Raw genomic sequence first — 26,467 nt, 5'->3', positions numbered from 1 at the left:
CGCTCCGTAACTGCATCACTCGTGTATTCAATAATTACATAATTAGTAACATCGATGGCCTTTACGATAATCCGCATATATGGAATCAGTATGCCCATATTAAGACAAAATAATTGCAAAGGCCTGGCAAAAGACCATCGGATGCACACGATCTATGAGGTTGATGAACTACGTCATACCCCCCTGGAATAGTGCATTGTGGGATAGAGGGAAAAAGGTATATAAAACGTTTTGTGTTTGCTGTGATTTTCCTTCATATAATCTTTATCATAAGACAAAGACAGATCCTACACAGAAACCATGTCCTAGTTCTGTTTAGATAATTATAAAGAAGATAATTTTAACATGGACAAAGAAGAAGAAATATTAAGAAAAATAAGAATGCTTGATAAACTACTATGTGGAGCTAGCGGGAAGAGATGAATTTACAGAAGAATGACGTAGACAGGACCGTGGACCTGCCTAATTATAGGGCATAACACTCATACTAAGTGTCTCAGTGAGTCACGCGATAAAATTCCTGATTTAATGGAGTCAAATGTCACCATAGTGTTCAGAATTTGTCAGATTATTACAACTCACTGTTTACTTCCCCGTTGTAGAAGGTAACACCAATCACATGCATCTCTTCACCAAGATCTATCTGAACGTACGGGTTTAAGATTATGTCTGTTAAAAAATAAAAAATAAAAAAAAACCTTCGGGCTTATCACTTATAACATGTAAAATCAAATACATACCGATATAATGAAGTAATTCTGACTTTTACATGGAGAGATGATAACTATCAATAGCATCCTTGGCACTATAACAGTAATGTTTGATGTTCTCATTCTTCAACAGATACACAAACTATGTACTTTAGACTTTCAAGTGACGAGCCCGATCGACTTACTCGTTGTGTAGCATGAAGCTAGATTACCATCAATGACTGTATTCAAATCATCAAGAGCGCTTGGGGTTCCAGTCAATGTGCTGCCCGATGATAACGATTGCCAATCTACAAAGAATGAACAATTCCAAACAGATGTTTAGGTTAATAGACATTTTTAAAAAATGCGCACATTTTCCGTAGTTGCTTCTGATTTGAAAGGGGATATGCCCAGTGTCGATTATGCATGTGTCTAGGGATACAAAATATGATAACTATATACAGTGACGTATAGGCCTATATTTTCGTTAGAAGTTTACAATGTCGGTCGGGAACTTTCTTTGTCATTTAATACATTGGTCACACCATACGTTTTAATAGCATAAAACTTCCACTTTGTATTTAAGCAGCCCGTAGGTGTTCCAACCCCTTCCCACCGGGACCCGCCGCTGAACCATATCTTAAAACGTTCTAAAGCGTTGGTGTTGGTAAAATGCCTCTTTCTCATCCAATATCTGGTTTCCCACTGATTATATTTATTCTTATCACCTTACCGTCAGAGCAAAACATCCACATTGATTCATGAGCAGTACGCCCAGAACTTTCCCCACTATGTGATTGTATGCCGACATATCGGATACTTTTTGGATCAAATATTGAAGTATCCAAATTGTTAAGAAGCAGAAATGGTGCGTCTCCTTCTAAGCCTACGTGAACTCCATCAGTTGTTGTTGTCAACTCAAATGTAGTAAAGGTGCCGCTGACATCTCCATTGTTTGCAGGGGTGTCTTCAATATCTGTGCCTTGGTCACAAGAGCCGTCAGATTCAGTCGCGGTACACAAACCAAGATAAGAGAAAGAATCCGTTGTGCCCGGTCCTATATTGAAATAAACAGTGATAAGGCAACAGACCCAGAATTTGTGTGTACGGGTGTTTTTTTTTTTTTTTTTTAATAAGCCGTTTTAGACGAAAATTGATTGATTTTGACTGAAAACAACTCGAACAAGGAGAGTGTTATCTAGTGCCGCATGCAAAGAGAAAAAAATGTCAGGGTTGGTTTACCGGTTTTGCCTGCATTCCACCCAAGATGAAGTACAACGTAGGGTGTACTTGGTGTTGTATCTTTTGACAAAATAATCCTGGCTACACCATCTCCACTAGGTATCTTAACCGAAAACTTGAGTTTAGGAGTGCATCCAGGTACCCACGTGACTGGCCAGAAGTACTGAGTAGCGAATGGCTGAAGTACGTGGATACAAGTACCTGCATAGGATGTGACGATGTTGACCAATACTGAAAGAAAATTATAAAATAAGCATTTTACCATTTCTAAACATATAAAAGCTTCGCATTTGGGCATTTCGTATCTGAGCTACGACATTATAGGTCTTTAATACATGTACATATTTAAAGCGTGGAACCGAGGAAAACCGTACACAGGAAAAACGATGTTATACAGCCTGTCTCAAAAAAAATTGTGCAAGTAAAAAGCGCCCTCTATCGCAATTAGAAAATACTGTTGTGACATGATGCTTACATCAACGTCAAGGACGCAGTCTTAGCTCTCGAATGCCGTTTGTTCTGTTCAATTTGCTTGTTTTAATCTTGAGATATGTTTAGTTAACGACGAAAGGGTAAAATCACAATTGTGCCACTTTTACTAGGGAAGAGGGAACATGTAAATTAATGATAGCATCAAGATTCAAGTTTATCAAGAGTTCCTTCGTGAAATCAAAAGAATGTATCATGGACACAACAATACAAAATTCCTTTTCCTGTTTTTACTGTTTTCTCATGATACAGGTATAATGATTATCTTTTTCCACAAAAAAAAGTTTAAAGATAAATAGATATTTCACATTCTGTTGTAAAATTAAATACATGTACATGTCAGTGATTTTATCAGGGTTAATACTGCTCTCTTTGTCACTCAATACATGTTAAAAGACAAACAAATAATGCACACTCTGTTGCAAAATTAAAATCATGTCAACGAAATTTTTCACATCATAATAATACGTCTGAAATTTTACACTAAAGATTTTTAATCCATTGATGATTTTCATCAAATCAGAAGCACATTTTCGAGTGTGCAACAGCTGAATCCGACATTGCTTGAAATCAACAGTTTAGTCCATTTTACAGTTTGGTCTTGTTCGTGTACATGGGTCACTCAGATCCCCCTCCTTCTGCGTGACCGTCACTGTAGCAATGCATCTGGCTGCTCTCGTCTTCAATACAATTATACTGAGCAATTGTTACATAATCATTTAAATCCTACAAATGAATCTTCTTTTATTAACTGTACTGTACAGGTATTTGGATATAACATTCTATTCAATTTTCTAAAAAAGTGGCACAAAAGGGTTTTCATACATTTGTACTTAGTGAAGCAGATCTCTGGATTGCCGAAACCAAAATGAATGAAACAAACGGTATTTAAAAGCTAGGACTGGTCCCTTGACGTTGATGTAATCATCATGTCACAACAGTATTTTCTAATTGCCAAATATTGCGTTTTCCACTTGCACAACTTTTTTTGAGTCAGGCTGTATATGTGAGAGAAAACACGCATGTAGTGGTTAGCCTGAATCCTTCTGGCTTCTAATGGCTACGCTTTTTTTTACCCACAATCCTTCACGTTGCCTTATTCGAGGCCTGAATAATTTTGGTGTAAAAAAAAAAGAACACTTTGACAATGGAATTCCATTGTCATTAATAATTAATTAGGCTGTTCTGATAATGCGCAGTAGGTCAACACAGGCTTTAGTCTCCTCCTTCGCCGGTAATAATTGAGTGAGAAGGATCAAACCGGCAGAGGAGGAGACTAACATGACGAATTTGCTGTCTACCGTAGATAGCCGATAATTACAAGTAATTTTAATAGGCCTATGTATAAAATACAAGAGAACCCAAAATGCCCGTATCGTGTGGATATATTGTTGATGATTATAAAAATTATTTAGGGGTTCATTCATATATTTTCATGACTAAACGGTTGTTTATGCCCGAGGGCCGCTCCGTTCATACATACCAGAACATTTTGTGATTCTTATTTCATCAAAATAATAACAAAAAATTAATATTATTAAAAAAACATGATTTTCCTTGCATTTTCCCTACCCGGCGATATCACATCCGGGACATGTATGTATGTATGAATATATAATAACTATGCTCTTGAAATAAATAAATACGGCATGATTTTCTAAATGTTATGCAATCATCATGAGAAATTGAACTATGCCCCTGGGCTGAATAGCTCTCATTTTCTTCGGAAGTGTGGGGTCCCGCATTTTCCAAAAGTCAGCATCAATAAAATTGCGACCCCCTCCTTATTTCGGCAAGAAAGATGCAAAATGAGTAAAATCTCACGCATTGTCCAAAAATTTGTTGTCCCTACCCCCCCCCGCTTTTCAGATTCTCGAGGCCGTGGCTCAAATAATCACATGTCAAAATGAACATTGTAGTCGGAAAATCCCGGTACGCCTCTGTCTCACGCCATGCAATTCCAAAAAGTTGACAGCCCTGGTCCCAACTCACGATCACGTAAATTCAAGCGTGCACCAGGGCTGTCAACTCTCCCGCACTGGCCGTGAGTCTCACGCATTTGGTCATTTTCTCACGGTCTCACGCCAAGGTTGTATAATCTCACGCCTAGATAGTAATAATTTGATGTCCCTACCCCCCCTCACACACACAATTTTTAGATTCTCAAGCGGCATGGCTTACATAGCCATGGGTCAAAATGAACAGTGTATTTCGGCAAAAAAATAATTCCGCCCCGGTATGAAAGTGCGCATGTCTCACGCCTAGCAATTCCACAAATTTGACAGCCCTGGCGTGCACCGGTCATTACGTAATGCACAACTAGCGTAAACATTGCGCCCCAGCCGCGTGCGAGCCATTCTATATCAATACACGGTGTTATATGAGTCTTATTTTTTCCACCTTATATAAACCGAACAAATATATTTATTGCACCGTGGTACTGGTAGGCCTAGTTAGTAGTCTAGCCTAGCCTCCTAGTTATACTATCAATCATATGCTGTCGTCTTGCTTTGAAATTCAGTCAATCATGAGTCTTGACACTGTTCTTACCCCGTTGTAATAATGACTTTATATGTACAACTCTATGGAGAATGCAAACCTTACTGATGTGTTGAAGCCATCGAGTCCCAAAGCCAATATCTCTCAGAAATGTTGTCCAAGGACATATTTTCAACATACCTGAAGTTGATGGTGGATCAAAATGCCTGACATTGGTTTTCAGGGGGGTCAAAATGTACAAAACATGTACAATTGGGGTTTTGCATAGGTAATATCTCAGCTAAAAATATTCTAATAGGCTCAATATTGGTTAAGAGTAATGTCCTACCAAAGGGCTCTGACTAGCAAAAAAATGGACAATAAAATTATTTTTACTTTTGGAGTTTTGACCCCCCAAAGTTGGTCCCGGATGGACGAAGTTGCATTTTGAGGGCCCTATATCTTTTAAAGTAAAGGAGTTACAAGTTTTCTGATGCCAGATTTGAATTCTACACAAATAAGTACCCCAGGATACATACTTTTCAAATGGTTCCCTTTATACATTTATGGACCTCCAAACATCGTCTTTCGCGTTGCGACACATTTTTTACGCTGACCCCTCTAAATTTCAAATTGATGCCACGGGGAAACGAAATAGAGTATGAAGCTCACATTTTCGGGATTTTACTTTCTCATCAATATCTACCACCACACAGAAAAAGAAAAAAATTGAAGAGGTGCTGCGGTGCACATCCCTGGAGTTGACATGGAATGGGCCAAGGACAAAATGAAGTAATCATGCACATCCTATGTATGTTTCAATGAGCTTCACTTACCACCGTATTAAAATCCGAGGCAGTAGAGTACTGTAGTTTGTACGGTGTGAATGGCATGTCAGCACTCATGTACTGTGGTGAGTGGCGAAGATCTTTCCTTCCTCCTCAAAATCAAGGCAACTATTATGCCTTTACGGGGTGCAAATGGTCTCAGTGTGTTGCAAATATAAAAGTGTTTCACATGAATACTTAACTTTCAAAGACATATACATCATCGCAAAGTTCATTAAAAAGTGAAAATTTGAGAAATATGTAATGGCGATAACAACGGTAACTCCAAATTGACGGCAAAGAAGGTTTAAAACGGGGGATTCGATCCGCTTATGAAAAAATGAAGACGAGTGGATTTTAGCTGATTTTGTAGTTGCTTGTTATAAATTTGTTTGTACGCTACATACAGGGAACTTAAAAATAAACTGCCGATACTGGTTAAGCGTCAGATCAGGGCTCTGAAGTGTTTATCAGGTTTATGATTCCGCGTCTCCGCAAGCAATGACGTAATCAAAATCTACTAAATATTCATATTTTAATACTTTTTCACTGCTCCTGTTTTAGAACGTTGTTTGTTCCAGTCCTCAATACAGCACAGTGGAGCGGCCGTGCGTGAGTATTTGAGGACTGGAGGATCGAAATATGTAGTGGTCTTTATTCTACAGAAATAGTATGGGTTTTTTTTGCAATCATAATATTCGTAAAGCACTGAAAACAATCAATTTCAAGTGGCATAATCCTGTTTTAAAATCAAATTTTCTACCAAATGTAAAGAAATACACATTTATTGTAATAAGAGAGCTGTCATTTTGTTTGGAAGGGGTTCGTGAATATACTGGGGTCATAGAATTTATATGTCAAAATAGGGGGTCATAATAATTTTACATTAAAAATAGGGGAGGTTGTAAAATTATTAAAGTCTAGTGACTCAATTTTTTTCGGCTAAGCGAGCTTTCTTTTATTTAAAATCAAAATTTGTCCACCATCTTTAGTCATGTTAGTTAAATAAATAATGCACATTTTTGCGTGTTCTTTGCACTTACAATTAACATTTGCACGCGCTCCACGACCTTTCTTTACACTTACAATCAAAGTTTTTCGCATTTATTCCAACAATGGATTGAGTCTGTGTGGGCGGATCGAAGGGGGGGGGGGTGAGAAAAAGATTCAGCCCAAGATGAATTTCATGTTTCGTTTCCTTAATAATAACCTCCCCAATTCATTCGCTGATTTCTTCTATAAAAATAAAGACAGCCATAAATATAACATTAGATATGCTGATCATTTTGTTACAATCAAACCAAACACGGACTTAATTAGATACCCAGTCAAATATTCTGGCCCAAAAATCTGAACTATACACCAATCCGAGAAGCGTTTACTGTATTTGGCCCTCTATTGACGGCAACACAGATGTACCAGAGCGGGAGATTTAATTCGTAATTCAATACTCATGATTGTGTATTGAATATCACTGTTGTGTACAATTCCCGGGTACAATTCTGTATAGCACACAATAAATAATGGATGGAACCCCCGACCTCGGGACACCGCAGTTTTACATCGGGGACACCGCAGTAATGGCGAAGTCGGATAGGTGTATAATCTGAACTCTTATTTCCGCATACAAATTTCCAAATAATTGACTTAAAGCCTGGGGTATGGGGTAAACTTAAAGTACAGGTAACTAGAGAAGGGAAGCGACGAGTTACCACAAATCACAGTGGTTGGACAACCAAGCAGTTGTCCAACTGACACAACAGCAAAATGCACTGACATGGAACACCTTCCTGGACCACATTCACAGCCCAACAGATTTCTTTTGCTGGAGAAATATCATATCAACATACCATGCAAAAATCAAGACTTGAGCAGGGCTGTCAACTCTCACGCCAAGGTAGTATAATCTCACGCCAAGGTAGTAAAGCTTAAGCAAAAAGCTGGAATATGAGTAAAATCTCACGCATCGTCATGAATAATTTGTTGCTCCTACCCCCCCCCCCTGTTCACATTCTCGAGCGCCGTGGCTCAAATAATCATGGTACAAAATGAACATTGGAATCGGCAAATCCCGGTACGTCTCTGTCTCACGCCAAGCAATTCCAAAAAGTTGACAGCCCTGGACTTGAGGTGTGGTAGTTTTGTCAAAATCCGATATTTTGAATAAACCGCAGGAACCGTCGTTTTATTATTACGATGGAAATATTACGATGGACATATAAAAAGAACATACACTACTCAAGTTCGAATAAATGGCTCGCATTGGCGACATAGTACATATGCGCTGGTATTAAATAGCGATTTTTCTTTGTATTGCCCCATCTGTTTGAGCCCGAATTAAAAGAGGACATATCTGGCAGTGAAAACTAACATATTACTACCAAAAAATACAACTCTGTTTCATGTGGGAATGTTAAAATATGGCTTTAAATTTCATGCTTATCGTCAAAAGCTTCCGGAACAAAAGCAAAGGTTTCTCATGGTTTAAATGGTCATAAATAACATGATATTTATTTCAGATTTATAAATTACTCATCCTAAGAGCACCGACCAGATGGTTCATGATACAACTCAATTCAGCTACTTTTGCTACACAAAAACACGAAAGTGGTCCAAACAGTTTTAGGACTATAATTTCACACAATTGGCCATATCTTCGATTGTAGACTAACGATTTTAAACAAAATTCTTCTAATAGCTTTAGAAATTACTATGACGACATGTCCTGCACCAGGAACACTGCACATGTCCTGCACTAGGAACCCTATTCAAGTAAACATATGCGCTTGAAGAACCTTCAAAGGTTCGCTAGAAGTCTCAATGGGGCTCTCGCAGTAAAACAAATAAGGTTCTTCACAGCTTTAGGGTTCAACAATAGGGCTCTTAATGCAGGACAAACGCTATTTAACACCACAGATTTTATATTTTCAAGCAAATACATAGAATTGTATGCCTGATCACCTCTAAAACCATACTTTTAAGTATAATTTCTAGAGCACGTTTCACCATGCTTCAAAGAACCATGATTGCAAAGCTTAGACTTTGAAGGACCACAGGGTTCCATATATGGGAACAAACTCGAAGAACCTCACAAACTTACAACCCAAACTTGGAAAACCAAAAGATACTATGATAGTGCAATACCTTACCTAACCAGACTGCTGAACTCTTAACTGCAAATGTGCCAACCATTTTTATAGTGATGTTTTCATACCTGATGTGCATTTCAACAATTTAACCATGTGTCGCTTTTGTTTACAATGTCTGTGTTACATCTTTTATATATATTCCATACGTGCAATAGTATTTAAACTTTTGTTCTTCTTGTATGCTTTGATATGTTTTATTGGTGTAGTTGCTTTGATATGTTTTATTGGTGTAGTTGCTTTGGAGCGAGTGATCATGCCCTCATGGTTTGGTGCTTTTTTCCATCTCTCTCTCACCCCTCTGGGATCATGATGACTCGCCCCAACACGACTCCCTCTTTTTACTGTTTTCTATTTTGAATAATGTATTTCTTCACGTGCAATATCATATTTATTGGTCAGTATTAGAATAATTTTTGACCGCACTTTTAGCTGCGGACCTGGTTGCAGGATGAGGTCTCGCCCCTTGGTTTAGTTTGTGTTCTTTAAGTGATATTTTTGATATTTAAATATGTCATGCTTTTTGTTGTTTTTTAATGATTGTACATTTCACATCAATTCAGCTTTTAGCTGCTACCGTGTCTTTTAATAAACCATGAATGAATGAAATGAATGAAAGATTCAACTAGGAACCTTTGAAGGTTCAACCGGGAACATTTTTGACAGGGTTCTTTTCTTATCATGAAGGTACTTTGAAGAACCGTAGGGTTCCATATACGGGACAAAATTGAAGAACCTTTATAGGTTCAATAGGGCACCTTTGTGATAGGGTTCTTCGAAGAACCCCAATGTAAATATTCCTTGGGAGAACCCTTGAGGGTTCCAAATACAGGTTCCAACCTACATCCTTATTTCTAAGAGTGTTCTAACATGCTACCAAAGTACTTCAACCAATCAAGGTATAAACAGAACCTTGCCAACACTACTTAACACTTACAATACATATGCCTATAACCATGTAAATTTTAATGACAATGTTGTGGCGATATATTATTTTATATCCCGTGCCTTCTATTTTCATTTATTTATTTAATCAAAATTATGGTGTCATTCACCCGAGTGAGAAATCACTCTCTCGTATCATTTCGATTAGACTATCGTAAAACGTCACAATGGTCTTTTGTAAACGGAGGTCTTGTGGACGACGCAAACTGAGAATTAGTTGTAGCTTGTAGCAGTCACTCAGAGAAATAACACTTCCCTATAAAATCTCCATGTGCGTCAAGAGTTGGACACAACTTCATAGTTTAGAGCGAGAACAATTATCGCTAATTATTATCGCTATTTTCACCTTGTTAATTGAGAAAATGATCGAAGTTGGTGTGAGAAGAACCATTGTGCCATGGATTTGTGATTTTTTGCACAACAGGCAGCAGTGTGTGAAATTCAGTGATTCTTTATCTGGGTATGTTACGGTCAAAGGGGGGGGGGGGGTTCCTCAAGGCACAAAACTGGGTCCTATTGGATTCCAAATTGTTATTAATGATGCTGCCACAGATGCCAAATCACAATACTGGAAATACGTTGATGACATGACCTTTGGTGAGAACCGTCATCGTAATGTTAAAGGCTGTCTTCAAGATGATTTGAATGATTTTACTGAGTGGGCCAAAAACAATTGCCTTAAATTAAACCCATCCAAATGCCAGGCTCTTCTTGTTGATTTTGGTAGATCAGAGCCACTACACACAGATTTGAGAATTGGTAATGAGCCTCTTCCTTATGTTGACAAAGCGAAAGTGCTCGGTCTCTGGTTACAAAATGACCTTAAATGGGACGCCCAGGTTAATGATATGCTTACCAGAGCCAATAGGCGTCTTTTATGCTTCGCACTTTAAAAAATTTGGCTTCTCTCAAGATGAGCTCACCATTGTTCTTAAAAGTTACCTTAGACCAGTTCTCGAATATGCTGCTGTGGTTTGGCACTCAAGTATTACATCAAAACAATCTGCTGATATTGAAAGAATTCAAAAACGGGCATGTAGGACAATACTTGGTTGGAACTATACATCTTATGATGATGCAATTACTTCGTGCAATCTTGATTTTTAACTAACAGAAGAGAATTACTCTGTCATTCATTTGCTGAAGGGCTATCAACCAATGCTCGTACTAGTCATCTCATTCCCCCCACTAGGTTTGAAGCCCATGGAAGAAATCTCCACAATTCAAGTGCAATATCAAAAATTCCTGTCAGAACATCCAGGTTTGCTAATAGTCCAGTGCCATATTTTATTAATTTATTGAATCAGTAGTTATCCTTTTGCATTTGCCATTTTTAGTGCTTTTAAACAGTTTTGATGTATTACATGTATGCAGGTGTCATTATTTATATAATTTATTATGATCTCTTTATTTGTATGTGTGAGTGGGAGCACGAGGGAGTACCAGGTGTTTTGGAGTTTGTTTGAGCCCAGTGATATGTGTGGTGTGAATTAGGTATGTGAGTGTGTGTGTGAGTATATATTGTGTGCAGGTGTGAGTGGCTTTTTTCTGTGGTGGTTGGGTGTTGTATGGGTTCAGAGATGAAGGGACCATGTGTGCTGGCATGCCGTTGTGTGTGCATCGGGGTGCGTGCGCTCATGCACCCTTCACCTGTGTACCCCTTTTCCACCCACACCGACTCCCGGAGCCGACTCACACCTGCATACTGATGTTTTAATATGTGGCAATATCCATTTTTGCTTTATATGTGCAATATTTTTCATCTTTTATCTTGCATTATTTGAATTTAAATTTGTTGTTTATATATTTTGTATTTGTAATTTAGTAATATTTTGATGTCTTTAAATTTTGTGAAAATTGCTCAATTTGGCCTTAGGGCCACGATGCTTTTTCTAATAAAATGAAATGAAATGAATGAATATTACTTTGATAATGGAGTTTGTTCTACTCCCAGTTCACTTGTTAGTTTTAATATAAAGTTTCATACGGAATGAAGAAGATATAGTAAGGTAATAAATAACTTAAATATCAGTAAATTCTGGTTTATATTGTCTTGTTGTTTTAGTGATAATATTCGTGCTTGGCTGAGTCTGAAAGCCTAAATAAGACCCTGGTTGAACCTCTAGTGCTATGCAGAGCTTTTTATTAGCGCCCATACCAATGCCAAATCTACGATGAAGAGACGATTGACGGAACTACCAATCTGAGGGACTAGCCGAGACGAGCGGACCAAGACGCATCTACCAAGCCGTGTGACTTATCCTGGTACCTTCCTCGCCGCCTAAAATATTTAGCGAGTCCTAATCCCAAAAGCTCTTTATTAGAACAATAAAAGCTCATGAACATTGACAATATCATTAAATTTACTCACGGTATTGTACGCCCCCAAAATACTCATTAACATGATTGATTATTTTCAATATGTCATATTTCCCAAATATTTTAATTACCCATTGCATCTATCCACTCCATAGCTTCACTATAAGTGTGGAATACTGCGGAGCCATTCCAATAACTCTTACCAAGTCTAACCTAACAGTCACTGTCTACAGTCTGCAACCATTCTGCCACACCATCTAGTAAATCTCAATGCATCTTATGTATACTACAATTTAAATTACCGTCCTTAAGGGCTGGGGTATGAGCGACCTTGAAGTTCCGGTATCTGGAGAGGGGAAGCAATGAGTTACCCCAAATCACAGCGGCAGGTAGTGACTGGGCCGCCGAGTGCTAATATATATTTATTTTGGAAGGTTCGTGTTTGTTTTAAATTTTGGGGCGTTTTTCCAAAATTTGATATTTTTGGTCATATTTCAAAAAAAAGCGACATGCCAAAGACAACTCTTTGGGCACATAGTTTGTTATTGTTATTGCAGTTCTTTTCCACATACCTACGTTAACATTCGATTGGGTGATTTACTAATATTATATATTTTATGACTGCAATTTGGCGTTTTCAATGCGTTTTACACGTATCATGAAATTAACGCAAATATCTAGTCACGCTGCTTTTAGAATTTTTACCTGATCGTCGGCTTTTGCAGGCAACAGAATGCAGATTGGCTCACGATAGATGTCGTATTCCTCTATGTGGTTCACTCATTGATAAAATGAGTTTGCATTCCTTGTAACAACACACACATTGCCGGCTGGAAACCGGGTCTGGTACTGATTTTGGGACAGCCAATAGACTTCAGCGCCGTATCAAATCTCATAAAAACCACACGACTGACGACTATGTGTTTATGTTTCCCGCACGAAAGCTTGTGTCTACATCTATTACTATACTTCTTTGGAAACGTTGACCTTTGACCATTCTTTGTATAACGCCCTGATATGACCTTGATATGTTCGCTTGATTGGGTACGTTATAGCATCCATTTCATTGAGGTGTTAGGACTTGGTCAGTATAATACTTGCAGGGATACAATAGTTTAACATGGTGTGTGAGCATGGTGAAAGACTCATTATTGATTAGGCGCGGACATATTAAAGGCACAGGTCCTTTGCGTGTATAGCAGAAAATTATAATAGAATGTGTGAATAGAATGTTTGGAATTTTGCAACTAAAATACTAACTGCATTCTGCATTATGTATGTATTTATTTATTTAGGCCTATGCCTATTTATTTATTTACTGACTTATTTATTTATTTTATTTATTTGGTATATTAGTTAGTAGGCCTAGTTAGTAATATTCCATGATAGGCCTACGTCGGTTTATTATTGATTGTTGATAACTTGACAACTTGATTGATTGATTGATTGATTGATAGTCATTTCACATTATATTCCTAGTTTATAGGCCAATTTGAATAACATCGTACATTAGATAAATAGACCTATCAGTATTGATTTATTCTATTCAGCAATATCAAGGATTACTATCAAACTTCTCATAGCTGATTGTCAGTTGGCTCAGTGGTAACGCAGTAGGTTTTACAACACCGAGGTCCCGGGTTCGATTCCCACCTCTGCCTATTTTTTGCAAGGCTGAGAAAAAAATGAAATTTCTGGATTGCAAACTTATTTGGCGCGCGATCTGAGCTGGTCCTTTTCTGGTGGCTGTGTCTGTTACAGGCACACTCCCTCTGCATCCAAACCAGGTTCACGCTCATTACACCTCCCTTAAGGCATTACTCTCAACCAATAAATATTGATTAGATCATTTATATACATTATGAACGAAGAAATAGGCGAGGAAAAATCTAAACATTTCCAAGACTTTCAACATATTATTCTCACTTGAAAGTTATATGTAGTAAAATAGAGCTTTGATAATGGCGTTGAGATGAAAAGTGTAAAAACACTTACATTCCTTTAGAATCATGTAAATTCTGAACGAAATATGCTGTAATAATGATCTAAAATTCTTAGAGACAATAAAACTACTATAATTTCAAATATTAAACAATTAACTCCATACTGGTACACAAAATAGTATAAAAAAATCTGCACAAATAAGAAGTCGTCGGTACCAATCATTTTGATACACCCTGTGTGCACATCATGCCACAGTCCTTTGGCATAGGATCATCTTTTACATTAATACATGAATACAAATGCAACTTACCAGCTGATATTGAAAATTCATAACTCCCCAAAACAGAGTCTGTTACAACCGTAACACCTGGCACATAAGTGCTGGTGGTATATCCAGAACTGGGGGAACCCACATGAAATGTACTTGTTGGCTTTGTATTAATTGCTAGAGGTCCATTCTGAAAATAAGGAGTCGCATAGTAAGCAAAACCAACAACGTCACCAGTTTGAACTGAAATATAATCGCTTCGTGGTAACGGAAACGTATGTTTTTGTCCAATAGTCGATGCGGGAATGTCAGTTATTCCAATAATTTCCCACGTGCCAGAACTTAGTGGTCTAAACAGAATGGCTCTGAACGGTTCAAAATAGCCTGTCTGAAACTCCCATGCAATCACATACCCGTCACATTGTATTGGAAAATCATCTGAAAGTACCCAGCAAGCACCGCCGCCACATCCAATGGCAAATGTATTTCCATTTATATACAAATCACCGGGCCAATTTGAACAACCTGTATAATTACAATGAAACATAAACACATCAAAAAAGTAACTAACCCCCCTTAAATAATGGCCACTACTCAAAAAGGGGCTATTGTATTTTGACACCTCATTTTGACACCTCATTTGATACGATAGCCCAGAAAACAATAAAACACCGGTCAATTTAATGTAGTGAGGTCCAGATTTGAAAGTTGCACTTATATACAAAAACATCCAGATATCATTAAACACGTCTTAAATACATTTATACTGAGCAATTAATACATAATCATTTCTAAGCTTACAAATTAATGCTCTTTTAACTGTACTGTACAGATATTTGGATATAACATTCTATTCTATTGTTTCAATTTTCTAAATAGTGGCACAAAATGGTTTTCGTGCATTTGTGTTTAGTGAAGCAGATCTCTGGATTTCCGAAACCAAAATAAACGGAACAAACGGTATTCAAAAGCTAGGACTGCTCCCTTGACGTTGATGTAAGCATCATGTCACAACACTATTTTCTAATTGCCAAAGATGGCGCTTTCCACTTGCATATTTTTTTTGAGACAGGCTGTAGATTCCAAAATCAGAATTGTTTAGTATTGGAGTAAGCCATTATAATTATGCAAGATATGTTCCATTGAATAACATAGGCCTGCGTGTACTTTACTTTTACTATCACTAATTATATAAACTCTTTATGACCATTAATACTATTGAACACTTTAATTTTAATAAACATCGGCATAATTTTTGAGTTCAACGGAATGCGTTCATCATGATTAATAATAACATATTTGTATTTATCAAAATTCGACTAGTTGCACAGATAATTGGTGGATGTTACGATCTAAATGCGGATAGGTGTGCGCCGTTCGGCAGCAACCTAGTTGATGCGATCTGATTGTGATGTTTCACCATTGCAGCGAAAATTACAGCGCTTTGAGTCCTCTAAGATCTGGAGAAAGGCGCTTTATAAATCCAAAATTTATAAATCCAAAATTTATTTATTTATTATGGCATAGTCTACTGTAGGGGATGTGCATCAATATTCTGGCATAGTTCAATCCCTTAAAAACATGGCATTTATTTAAAATATATTTATTCGCACTGTATAGTTTACTGTTAGTTACAATGTTTCTGAGTTTAATGTGAAATAGTATAGGTCCTAAAAACTTTATTTGTGAACTAAATGTATGTTTAATATGCTAATTATTTCATTGATATCATTTTCCTCAATAAATAATCAGAGTATTATCTGTTTACAAAATAAGTGTTTAGCATGCCCATATTCAATAAGTCACACCCACAATTCACTAATTATATAAACTCTTTATGACCATTAATACTATTGAACACTTTAATTTTAATAAACATCGGCATAATTTTTGAGTTCAACGGAATGCGTTCATCATGATTAATAATAACATATTTGTATTTATCAAAATTCGACTAGTTGCACAGATAATTGGTGGATGTTACGATCTAAATGCGGATAGGTGTGCGCCGTTCGGCAGCAACCTAGTTGATGCGATCTGATTGTGATGTTTCACCATTGCAGCGAAAATTACAGCGCTTTGAGTCCTCTAAGATCTGGAGAAAGGCGCTTTATAAATCCAAAATTTATAAATCCAAAATTTATTTATTTATTATGGCATAGTCTACTGTAGGGGATGTGCATCAATATTCTGGCATAGTTCAATCCCTTAAAAACATGGCATTTATTTAAAATATATTTATTCGCACTGTATAGTTTACTGTTAGTTACAATGTTTCTGAGTTTAATGTGAAATAGTATAGGTCCTAAAAACTTTATTTGTGAACTAAATGTATGTTTAATATGCTAATTATTTCATTGATATCATTTTCCTCAATAAATAATCAGAGTATTATCTGTTTACAAAATAAGTGTTTAGCATGCCCATATTCAATAAGTCACACCCACAATTCACTAATTATATAAACTCTTTATGACCATTAATACTATTGAACACTTTAATTTTAATAAACATCGGCATAATTTTTGAGTTCAACGGAATGCGTTCATCATGATTAATAATAACATATTTGTATTTATCAAAATTCGACTAGTTGCACAGATAATTGGTGGATGTTACGATCTAAATGCGGATAGGTGTGCGCCGTTCGGCAGCAACCTAGTTGATGCGATCTGATTGTGATGTTTCACCATTGCAGCGAAAATTACAGCGCTTTGAGTCCTCTAAGATCTGGAGAAAGGCGCTTTATAAATCCAAAATTTATAAATCACAAATTTATTTATTTACTATGGCATAGTCTACTGTAGGGGATGTGCATCAATATTCTGGCATAGTTCAATCCCTTAAAAACATGGCATTTATTTAAAATATATTTATTCGCACTGTATAGTTTACTGTTAGTTCAATGTTTCTGAGTTTAATGTGAAATAGTATAGGTCCTAAAAACTTTATTTGTGAACTAAATGTATGTTTAATATGCTAATTATTTCATTGATATCATTTTCCTCAATAAATAATCAGAGTATTATCTGTTTACAAAATAAGTGTTTAGCATGCCCATATTCAATAAGTCACACCCACAATTCAATTATCAGTTGCTATAAGTAATTAGCCAATAGGGTGCCAACATATTGACCTTTGCTAATATTGACATTGTTATCAAAAACAGATACTTTGTGCTAGTAAACTCGAACCGGCCAATCCTGCATGAGGCTCAGCTGCAAACATACATGTCAGAAACAGGCTCTCGTACATGCACTTGTTAACTTTCTTTAAAACGAATAAAACCCGTTTAATTTGTTAAATCTTCCACGAAAATGAAAGCAACCCTAACATTTGACCCCTATGCAAACTGAAAATTGACCCTTGACCTTGGGCACATAGTTTCTGAAATATAGGTCCTATTGAGAAAAAATAATATATTTCTGATCCACGGGCATAGACAAATAATTTGAAATACATTAACCTCTGTATAATGTTTTAGAGGCAATTTGCGGTCATTTATTTCAAAATACTCACGAGTGCCAGGCTGGCACCCGCCACATTCTGAACCAGTATGATTCACAGATATAGAAATCACAAAAAAATGTGTATACAGGTCAAAACAAATATTCCTATTTGTGCACCACACTAGTACTTCATTTTACAATTCAGGTTCACACATATTTTTCATACCAAAGTCACATAGGGGAGACCGGGGAGTGTCCGCCCTCGGAGCAAGTCCGCTCACCCCATGTTTCTAAGTCTGCCCTTGCATCGTGATTCTTAATTGTCCTTCTCCTGCCGTTGCTGAAAGCTCAATGTTCTTACAAACGTGGTTTTATCTACAGCATAAGGCTTTAATAAAGTGTAAAAACTATAGCCATCTAACATTGCCCTCTCTAGGCGAGATTGAAAAAATAGGGCGAATATGCCCCCCTATATATAAGTGCAACCAACAAATCACAACAAGCATAATACAAACTGTATCTCCTTCCTTGTTCCTTCTTTCTTTTTAACGTGCAGTTCGTAACGCCTCTTTTTAAAGTTATTCCCAATATATGTCCAATCCAGCCCTTTCCCTTCAATCACTGCGTTGTCTTTTTTAACGACATTTCTTGTTGAGTATAATAGGAAACAATTATGTAGGGAACCTTGCCTACTAGGAATTACATTGTCATTTACGGAATAGAGGAAAAACAATTGGACAAGTAAATGAAGTAAAGTATTTATTTATTTATTTATTTATTTATTTATTTTATGTTTTTATTTTATTTATTTATTTATTTATTTATTTATTTATTTATTTATTTATTTATTTATTTATTTATTTATTTATTTATTTATTTATTTATTTATTTATTCAAAGACTTACCTTGACAAAATACAGGTGTAAAGAAACAGAATGACCAAAGCAATATCACATATGACACACTCGCCATCTTTTAGAAGATAAAAATGAATAAATACAAATTAACAGTTATTCTTCGGCAAACAAGTTTTCATGGTTACCAATGTTAATGTTTGGGTAGCAGTGATGTAACCAGGGGCAAAGGAGCAGCTGCCCCTCTTCAGTCAGAAGTCGTGCCCCCCCACCCCCCAGTAGGATGCTGGCCGCCCTGTTATTTAAGATTTTCAGGCCTTTTGCCCCCCCCCTCCCCTTAAGCCGGGCTTTAAAGTTTTCTTCCTCCCCTGAACACCACATCCCATTTCAGTTTAGGTCATGTGTACTGCACCGTTTAGGTGTGTATCTGTTGCAGAGGCGGATTTAAGGAAAAGGGCCCTGTTAGCAAAATATCCTGGGGTCCCAATAGTAAAGAATTAAAATCAGGAGCGTGCCTTAACTTTTTGTCGGGAGGGCAAGAAAAGATTTAACCAGTGAGCATTAGTTCCACCGGCCCAATGTTCCGTCGGCCCATGATATATGCGCGAATATTCATTCCTTTTCATACTATTTGAAGTAAAAGTTGTTGTAAACTCATCCCAAAAAGAAAGTATCCAGTTTGATTTTATTCCATAAGTCACAGATGTGGCCATAAATCAAAACCTACTAAAAGTATGTTACAGATAAATTTATTCCGCACAGTTTGATACCTCATGTGTTCAAATCAACGCAGAATTGATGACACAGTGACCGTTTGAATGCAATCAACTCCATTTAAAAAGTTGCAGTAATTCCTATTGATTTGGTCCTGCTACTCAATTATGGGCAGCGATAGATCAAGGGCGCATCAGACGTCTCACTGAGAGCATGCTCCGCAGCTGTCTGGCAGTCATTGATGCAGCAGGAGAAGATGTAAAGAGTGAAGGGCAAAACATTAAGGAAGGACTACAAGAGTATCTGTATTCAATAAAACACATGAAGTGAAGTTAAACAGTCTTCATTCGTCTCTGTTATTGGGTACCTTTATGACTAATCTTGAGAAGCAGGAAAACCACACCAATAGGAATTACTGCAACTTTTAAAATTGAGGTCGTTGCGTTTAAAAGGTCGCTGTGTAATCAATTCCGCATCGATTTGGACAAATGAGGTATCAAACTGTGTGGAATAAATTTATCTGTAACATACTTTTGGTAGGTCTTGATTTAAGACCCCATCTTTGACTTATGAGCCAAAATCAAACTGGATACTTTCTTTTTGGGATGAGTTTACATTGCTTTAATTTCGCGCGAAACGCGAGAAAATTCTGTACACAAGCATGAACGAAAATTGTTCGCGTTTAAATGGTATCAAAGAACAAGGAATTATTTTCTTTTCTGTTTTTGCTTGATTGACAACATGATCATGAAGCAAACTTTCAATATCATAATCTGACCTCAAGGAATAGGAAAAACTTCTCAGAAAATGTTAAGGTCATACAGAGTCAAATTTCAAAATTGATCAGATCATGTTATAACAACGCCAAAGTATTGCTCTGATCATAACGATTCAGACCAAGTATATATTGATCTATATCTGAGATGCAGGATTGTCCAGTTATAAGTAAAAGGGTTAAAGGTCGCATTTGGGGCACCACAAGACATGAGTAGGGCCTACTTTAATGTGGTTTTGAAATCTGATCAATTTTGAAATTTTACCCCTGTAAGCCCTTGAGGGAGCCATGTCTCTTTTTGGAGTAAGGGGCTGTGCAATAATTATATGTACCCGGGGGTGTGATTTCCCAAAATGGTCTGCCAAAAATCGCCCCCCCCTTTAGCCGTGCCAAAAAATCCTTGCCCCCCTTTTGACTTGCCAAACAACCTTTTCCTCCCTTTTGATGTGCCAACAATTCAAGCACAATTCGTGCCACATGCAAGATTTTTGGAAACCCGAATTTAAAACCTTAAATTGTCTGTTTATATAATGCGAGCGCAGCGAGCAGGACATTTTGCATATTTGAACGTGTTCCTAACGTTTTCCTCACCTTTTTAGAGCGTAATATAGAAACGGTGCCCAAAATATCAGTTATGTGCCAAAATTGCTTGCCCCCCCCTTCGACATGCCAAAAATCGTTTGACACCCCTTTCGACCTGCCAAAAATGCTTCCCCTTTGGCCTGCCAAAAAATTGTCCCCCCTACCACCCCGGGTACACAAAATTATTGCACAAACTTAAGGTGCATTTTGACAACAAAGTTTTTCTGCTAAGGTCTTAAGCAGAGTTATAACTTGGTCCTATAAACCTTAATAAAAAAAAAACCTGCACAACATATGAAAACCATACTCTTTGCACTGGACTATGAGTTGCCAGGGGCAATTGCCTACGGGCGGGCGCACTTTAGGACCCTTGGCAGTCAGAATTAATAGGTAAATTTTCACGGGAAAATTTTCTGGACACGTGACACCCATGGGCGCAGACATATTAGCATTATGGAATGTGACCCCGAGCATAGCGGGTGTTCTTCCAATGCATTTGAATAGGAAGAATTCCTCCTTTGATGCAAAATAAGTTATTTGTCGCAAGTTAATAATGTTATGGTAAGAGTTTCCGTAGATAAATATTTTTTTCCGTAGATAGATATTTTTGAAATTACGTTTTGATGATATTGTGAAAAAATTAAGATAACATAATATTCAATAAATTTACAATGCACAAATTTCTATCAAAATTGCGGTCAAAAATACTATTCCAATTCAAAATTACTAAGACTTGAATAGCGAGGTCACCGCCGGGGGTCAGAGATCAGGCTCGAGGTTACACTCACATTGATACGCATTGGTCACGTGTCCAGAAAATTTTCCCGTGAAAATTTACCTATTAATGTTGACTGCTTGGTATGGTGAGATAAAGGCCACGGCAGTCGGCAGCGGTCCAGGGAATTTAACATAACGGCATATCCGCATGAATATGCCTATAGAGGGCTCTTAGTACGGTGAACATCCGCTAGTCATAAGGGTCGCTAGTCATAAGGGTCGTCAGTCATAAGGGTCACTAATCATAATATAAAAAAGGTCCGCTAGTCATAAGGGTCCATAATCATAATATTAAAAAGGACCGCTAGTCAAAATAGAAAAAAAGGCTCGCTAGTCATAATAAAAAAAAGAGGACCGCTAGTCATAATGCAAAAAGAGGTTCGCTAGTCATAATCAAAAAAGGACCGCTACTCATAATGAAAAAAATCACGGCCGCTAGACATAATATAACAAAAGGACCGCCAGTCATAATAGAGAAACAAGTTCGCTAGTCATAATATAAATTTAGGACCGCTACTCATAATTTAAAAAAAGGACCGCTTGGACATGTGGAGGCTATCAGTATACCAACAAGCTCCAACACAGTGTCCTGAAGAGGCTTTATTGGCTAGCCCTTTGTTTTAACAATTGGGCCCTGTAACCCATATTTGACATTATGAGGCTCACGTACTCATGTTAAGGTACTGCCTAAGTGATATGGGAGTACCAACTCAGAACCATAAGCTTTTATATTTGCCTTATTACTTTGTTTTAACATTTTAGGCCCTGAGGCAGAGGGCCGCAAATGTTTAAACAAAGGGCCAAGGGGCCTATAATATTTGACCTTTGGAGCTCACGTACCCATGAATAGTTATTGAGAAACGACTGGCCCTTTGTTTTGACATTTGGGCCCCGGGAAACTCTTGATCTTGGATATCTGGCCCAAAATTACAAACATTCTGTTATGGCGCTATTTTCTTTCTATACTTCCTCATTTCAAAATATCGCTCCGCGGCTTCGTGTCATCAATTACCCTCGCCTATTATCCTGGGTAGTCGATAGTCAGCCGCTGTGGAGGGAGGACGTAAGCATATTCAATCATCTATATTATGTTGTGATCACTTTGTTGATACGGAATTAAAGTTTATTTGTGAAGTTATATTTTGTTATCCGTATATTTCTGTTCGAGTATTTAGTGAGTCTTTCCCCGTCTAACTGTGAGATCCATTGGCCATGTATCTGGTTTAATTTCTATAACCAAATAATTGGCGAGTGGATTATCATATCAGTTCTGAGTCATATCAAATGGTGCAGAATCCGATCTTTTCCGGTACCAATCTGTGACTGGCTATCGGCTACCCCTGCGGTGGGGAAAACCAACCCCCCAGATAAGTTTATTTTGGTATTTTTATAGCAATTTTGGATTGATTCATTGTATATATTTTATGTTATATTTTTGGTAGTTTTAAGTGAAATTCACGCTTCTATTTATTTCCCGCCAAAGTTGTTTTGTGGCGCGAAGAATTTTGTTGCGTGTTTTCGGCCATTTTGTGAATAATATTGAAGCGTGATATTGTTGTATTGATACAGTGTATATTAAACAACATTTATTTTCATTTTAGACTTTTTATAGTCTATATTTTCTTCATTTCAGCTTAATTTAGCAGTTGTCATGGTTGTGTGCAAATTCCTATTAGATACGTTGTAATAAAACATGATTTTAAACATTTGTATATTACTTTTCTCTGAGGGCTTGCAGCAAAATTGATATTTTATTTTCCTTGGTATGGGTTTGTGGTTAGTAGTCCGGTAATGATGATGATATGATGATGATGACGACGACGACGATGATGATGATAATGATGACGATGACGATGATGATGATGATGATGATGATGATAATGATGATGATAATGATGATGATGAACAAAACAAATCAAATCAAATCAAAGATGATAATGATGACGATGACGATGATGATGATGATGATGATGATGATGATGATGATGATGATGATGATGATGATGATGATGATTAATACACAAACGAAAAGAGGAACAAACATGCCTAGCATGTAATTCTATTTTAACATGGGAAAATGTGACCTCTTATCTACTCGCAAACTGAGATTATGCATATGTTATCTCTTCAATAAACATTGTAAAAGTCGATTTGGCCTTTAAAAATATGTCACATGTTGTTCGGATTATAAAGACACAGTTTGTTGACCCTATAATGTTTGTGCACTCATAAATTGACCTCTGAGTGTATTTGGTATAAATGCATGATCTTCTATAACAACAGGTTAACTTTCTTGTTGAATGGAAGCCTCGAGGTCACTGAACTGTGTATTTGGAGATGATGTATTTTTTGGGTCATAGCACACGTGTGAAGCAAAAACATATACATGAGAAGTAAACAGGTTACATCTTCTCTGCTGTGACTGATACCATAGCAACGTGCTCTTTGTTTAAACATTGCAAGTAACATGAGAGGCAAACATTAATGTTTCATATTGCTTGCACCCCCCCCCCCCCCCAAAGCAATGTTGGAGCCAATACTAGACCAATTGTCCGTTCCTGTCTCAGTATCAAAACAACATTGACTGGTGGGTGCGGGAGGGGGGGTGAGAATTTCGTACTAAATTAAATCCCTCATCACTGCCATCATCGTCACCATCACGACTCTAATAATCATCCGACATCAGTTGTATTATCCATTATCATCATCATCATCATCATCATCTTCATCATCATCATCATCGTCATCATTATCATCATCATCGTCGTCGTCGTCGTCGTCATCATCATCATATCATCATCATTACCTGACTACTAGCCACAAACCCATACCAAGGAAAATAAAATATCAATTTTGCTGCAAGCCCTCAGAGAAAAGTAAAATACAAATGTTTAAAATCATGTTTTATTACAACGTATCTAATAGTAATAGGAATGTGCACACAACCATGACAACTTACTGCTAAATTAAGCTGAAATGAAGAAAATTTAGACTATAAAAAAGTCTAAAATGAAAATAAATGTTGTTATTACAGTTTGCATATCTGAAGTCAGCTGATTACAAACTAAGCTAGCTGAATATTAAGCATGTTTTCATACTAATATCAAAAGGCTTATTTTTGGTAGTTTTAAGTGAAATTCACGTTTCTATTTATTTCCCGCCAAAGTTGTTTTGTGGCGCGAAGAATTTTGTTGCGTGTTTTCGGCCATTTTGTGAATAATATTGAAGCGTGATATTGTTGTATTGATACAGTGTATATTAAACAACATTTATTTTCATTTTAGACTTTTTTATAGTCTATATTTTCTTCATTTCAGCTTAATTTAGCAGTTGTCATGGTTGTGTGCAAATTCCTATTAGATACGTTGTAATAAAACATGATTTAAAACATTTGTATATTACTTTTCTCTGAGGGCTTGCAGCAAAATTGATATTTTATTTTCCTTGGTATGGGTTTGTGGTTAGTAGTCCGGTAATGATGATGATATGATGACGACGACGACGATGATGATGATAATGATGACGATGACGATGATGATGATGATGATGATGATGATGATGATAATGATGATGATAATGATGATGATGAACAAATCAAATCAAATCAAATCAAAGATGATAATGATGACGATGACGATGATGATGATGATGATGATGATGATGATGATGATGATGATGATGATGATGATGATGATTAATACACAAACGAAAAGAGGAACAAACATGCCTAGCATGTAATTCTATTTTTAACATGGAAAAATTTGACCTCTTATCTACTCGCAAACTGAGATTATGCATATGTTATCTCTTCAATAAACATTGTAAAAGTCGATTTGGCCTTTAAAAATATGTCACATGTTGTTCGGATTATAAAGACACAGTTTGTTGACCCTATAATGTTTGTGCACTCATAAATTGACCTCTGAGTGTATTTGGTATAAATGCATGATCTTCTATAACAACAGGTTAACTTTCTTGTTGAATGGAGGCCTCGAGGTCACTGAACTGTGTATTTGGAGATGATGTATTTTTTGGGTCATAGCACACGTGTTAAGCAAAAACATATACATGAGAAGTAAACAGGTTACATCTTCTCTGCTGTGACTGATACCATAGAAACGTGCTCTTTGTTTAAACATTGCAAGTAACATGAGAGGCAAACATTAATGTTTCATATTGCTTTTGCAACCCCCCCAAGCAATGTTGGAGCCAATACTAGACCAATTGTCCGTTCCTGTCTCAGTATCAAAACAACATTGACTGGTGGGTGCTGGAGGGGGGGAATTTCATACTAAATTAAATCCTCATCACTGCCATCATCGTCACCATCACGACTCTAATAATCATCTGACATCAGTTGTATTATCCATCATCATCATCATCATCATCATCATCATCATCATCATCATCATCATCATCGTCATCATTATCATCATCATCGTCGTCGTCGTCGTCGTCATCATCATCATATCATCATCATTACCTGACTACTAGCATGTAATTCTATTTTTAACATGGACAAATTTGACCTCTTATCTACTCGCAAACTGAGATTATGCATATGTTATCTCTTCAATAAACATTGTAAAAGTCGATTTGGCCTTTAAAAAATATGTCACATGTTGTTCGGATTATAAAGACACAGTTTGTTGACCCTATAATGTTTGTGCACTCATAAATTGACCTCTGAGTGTATTTGGTATAAATGCATGATCTTCTATAACAACAGGTTAACTTTCTTGTTGAATGGAGGCCTCGAGGTCACTGAACTGTGTATTTGGAGATGATGTATTTTTTGGGTCATAGCACACGTGTTAAGCAAAAACATATACATGAGAAGTAAACAGGTTACATCTTCTCTGCTGTGACTGATACCATAGAAACGTGCTCTTTGTTTAAACATTGCAAGTAACATGAGAGGCAAACATTAATGTTTCATATTGCTTAGTAACCCCCCAAAGCAATG

General features: G+C 36.9%; 1 long non-coding RNA gene across 1 annotated transcript in view; it reads right to left on the bottom strand.

Annotated features, from left to right (window-relative positions):
• Nucleotides 1–14,746: 14,746 nt before the first annotated feature.
• The window catches only part of LOC140149820 (uncharacterized), a 90,756-nt gene continuing 79,035 nt past the window's right edge, over nt 14,747–26,467 (bottom strand). The window contains exons 2-3 of the long non-coding RNA XR_011858740.1: nt 18,705–18,771; nt 14,747–14,875 (exon numbers count right to left, since the gene is read on the bottom strand). This is a non-coding gene — a long non-coding RNA (uncharacterized lncRNA). The remainder of the gene's footprint in view (nt 14,876–18,704; nt 18,772–26,467) is intronic.

Source organism: Amphiura filiformis, chromosome 4, assembly GCF_039555335.1.
Source record: "Amphiura filiformis chromosome 4, Afil_fr2py, whole genome shotgun sequence".
Taxonomy (NCBI): domain Eukaryota; kingdom Metazoa; phylum Echinodermata; class Ophiuroidea; order Amphilepidida; family Amphiuridae; genus Amphiura; species Amphiura filiformis.
Note: the sequence above shows the minus strand (reverse complement) of the source record. Positions and strands in the feature narration are given on the sequence as shown.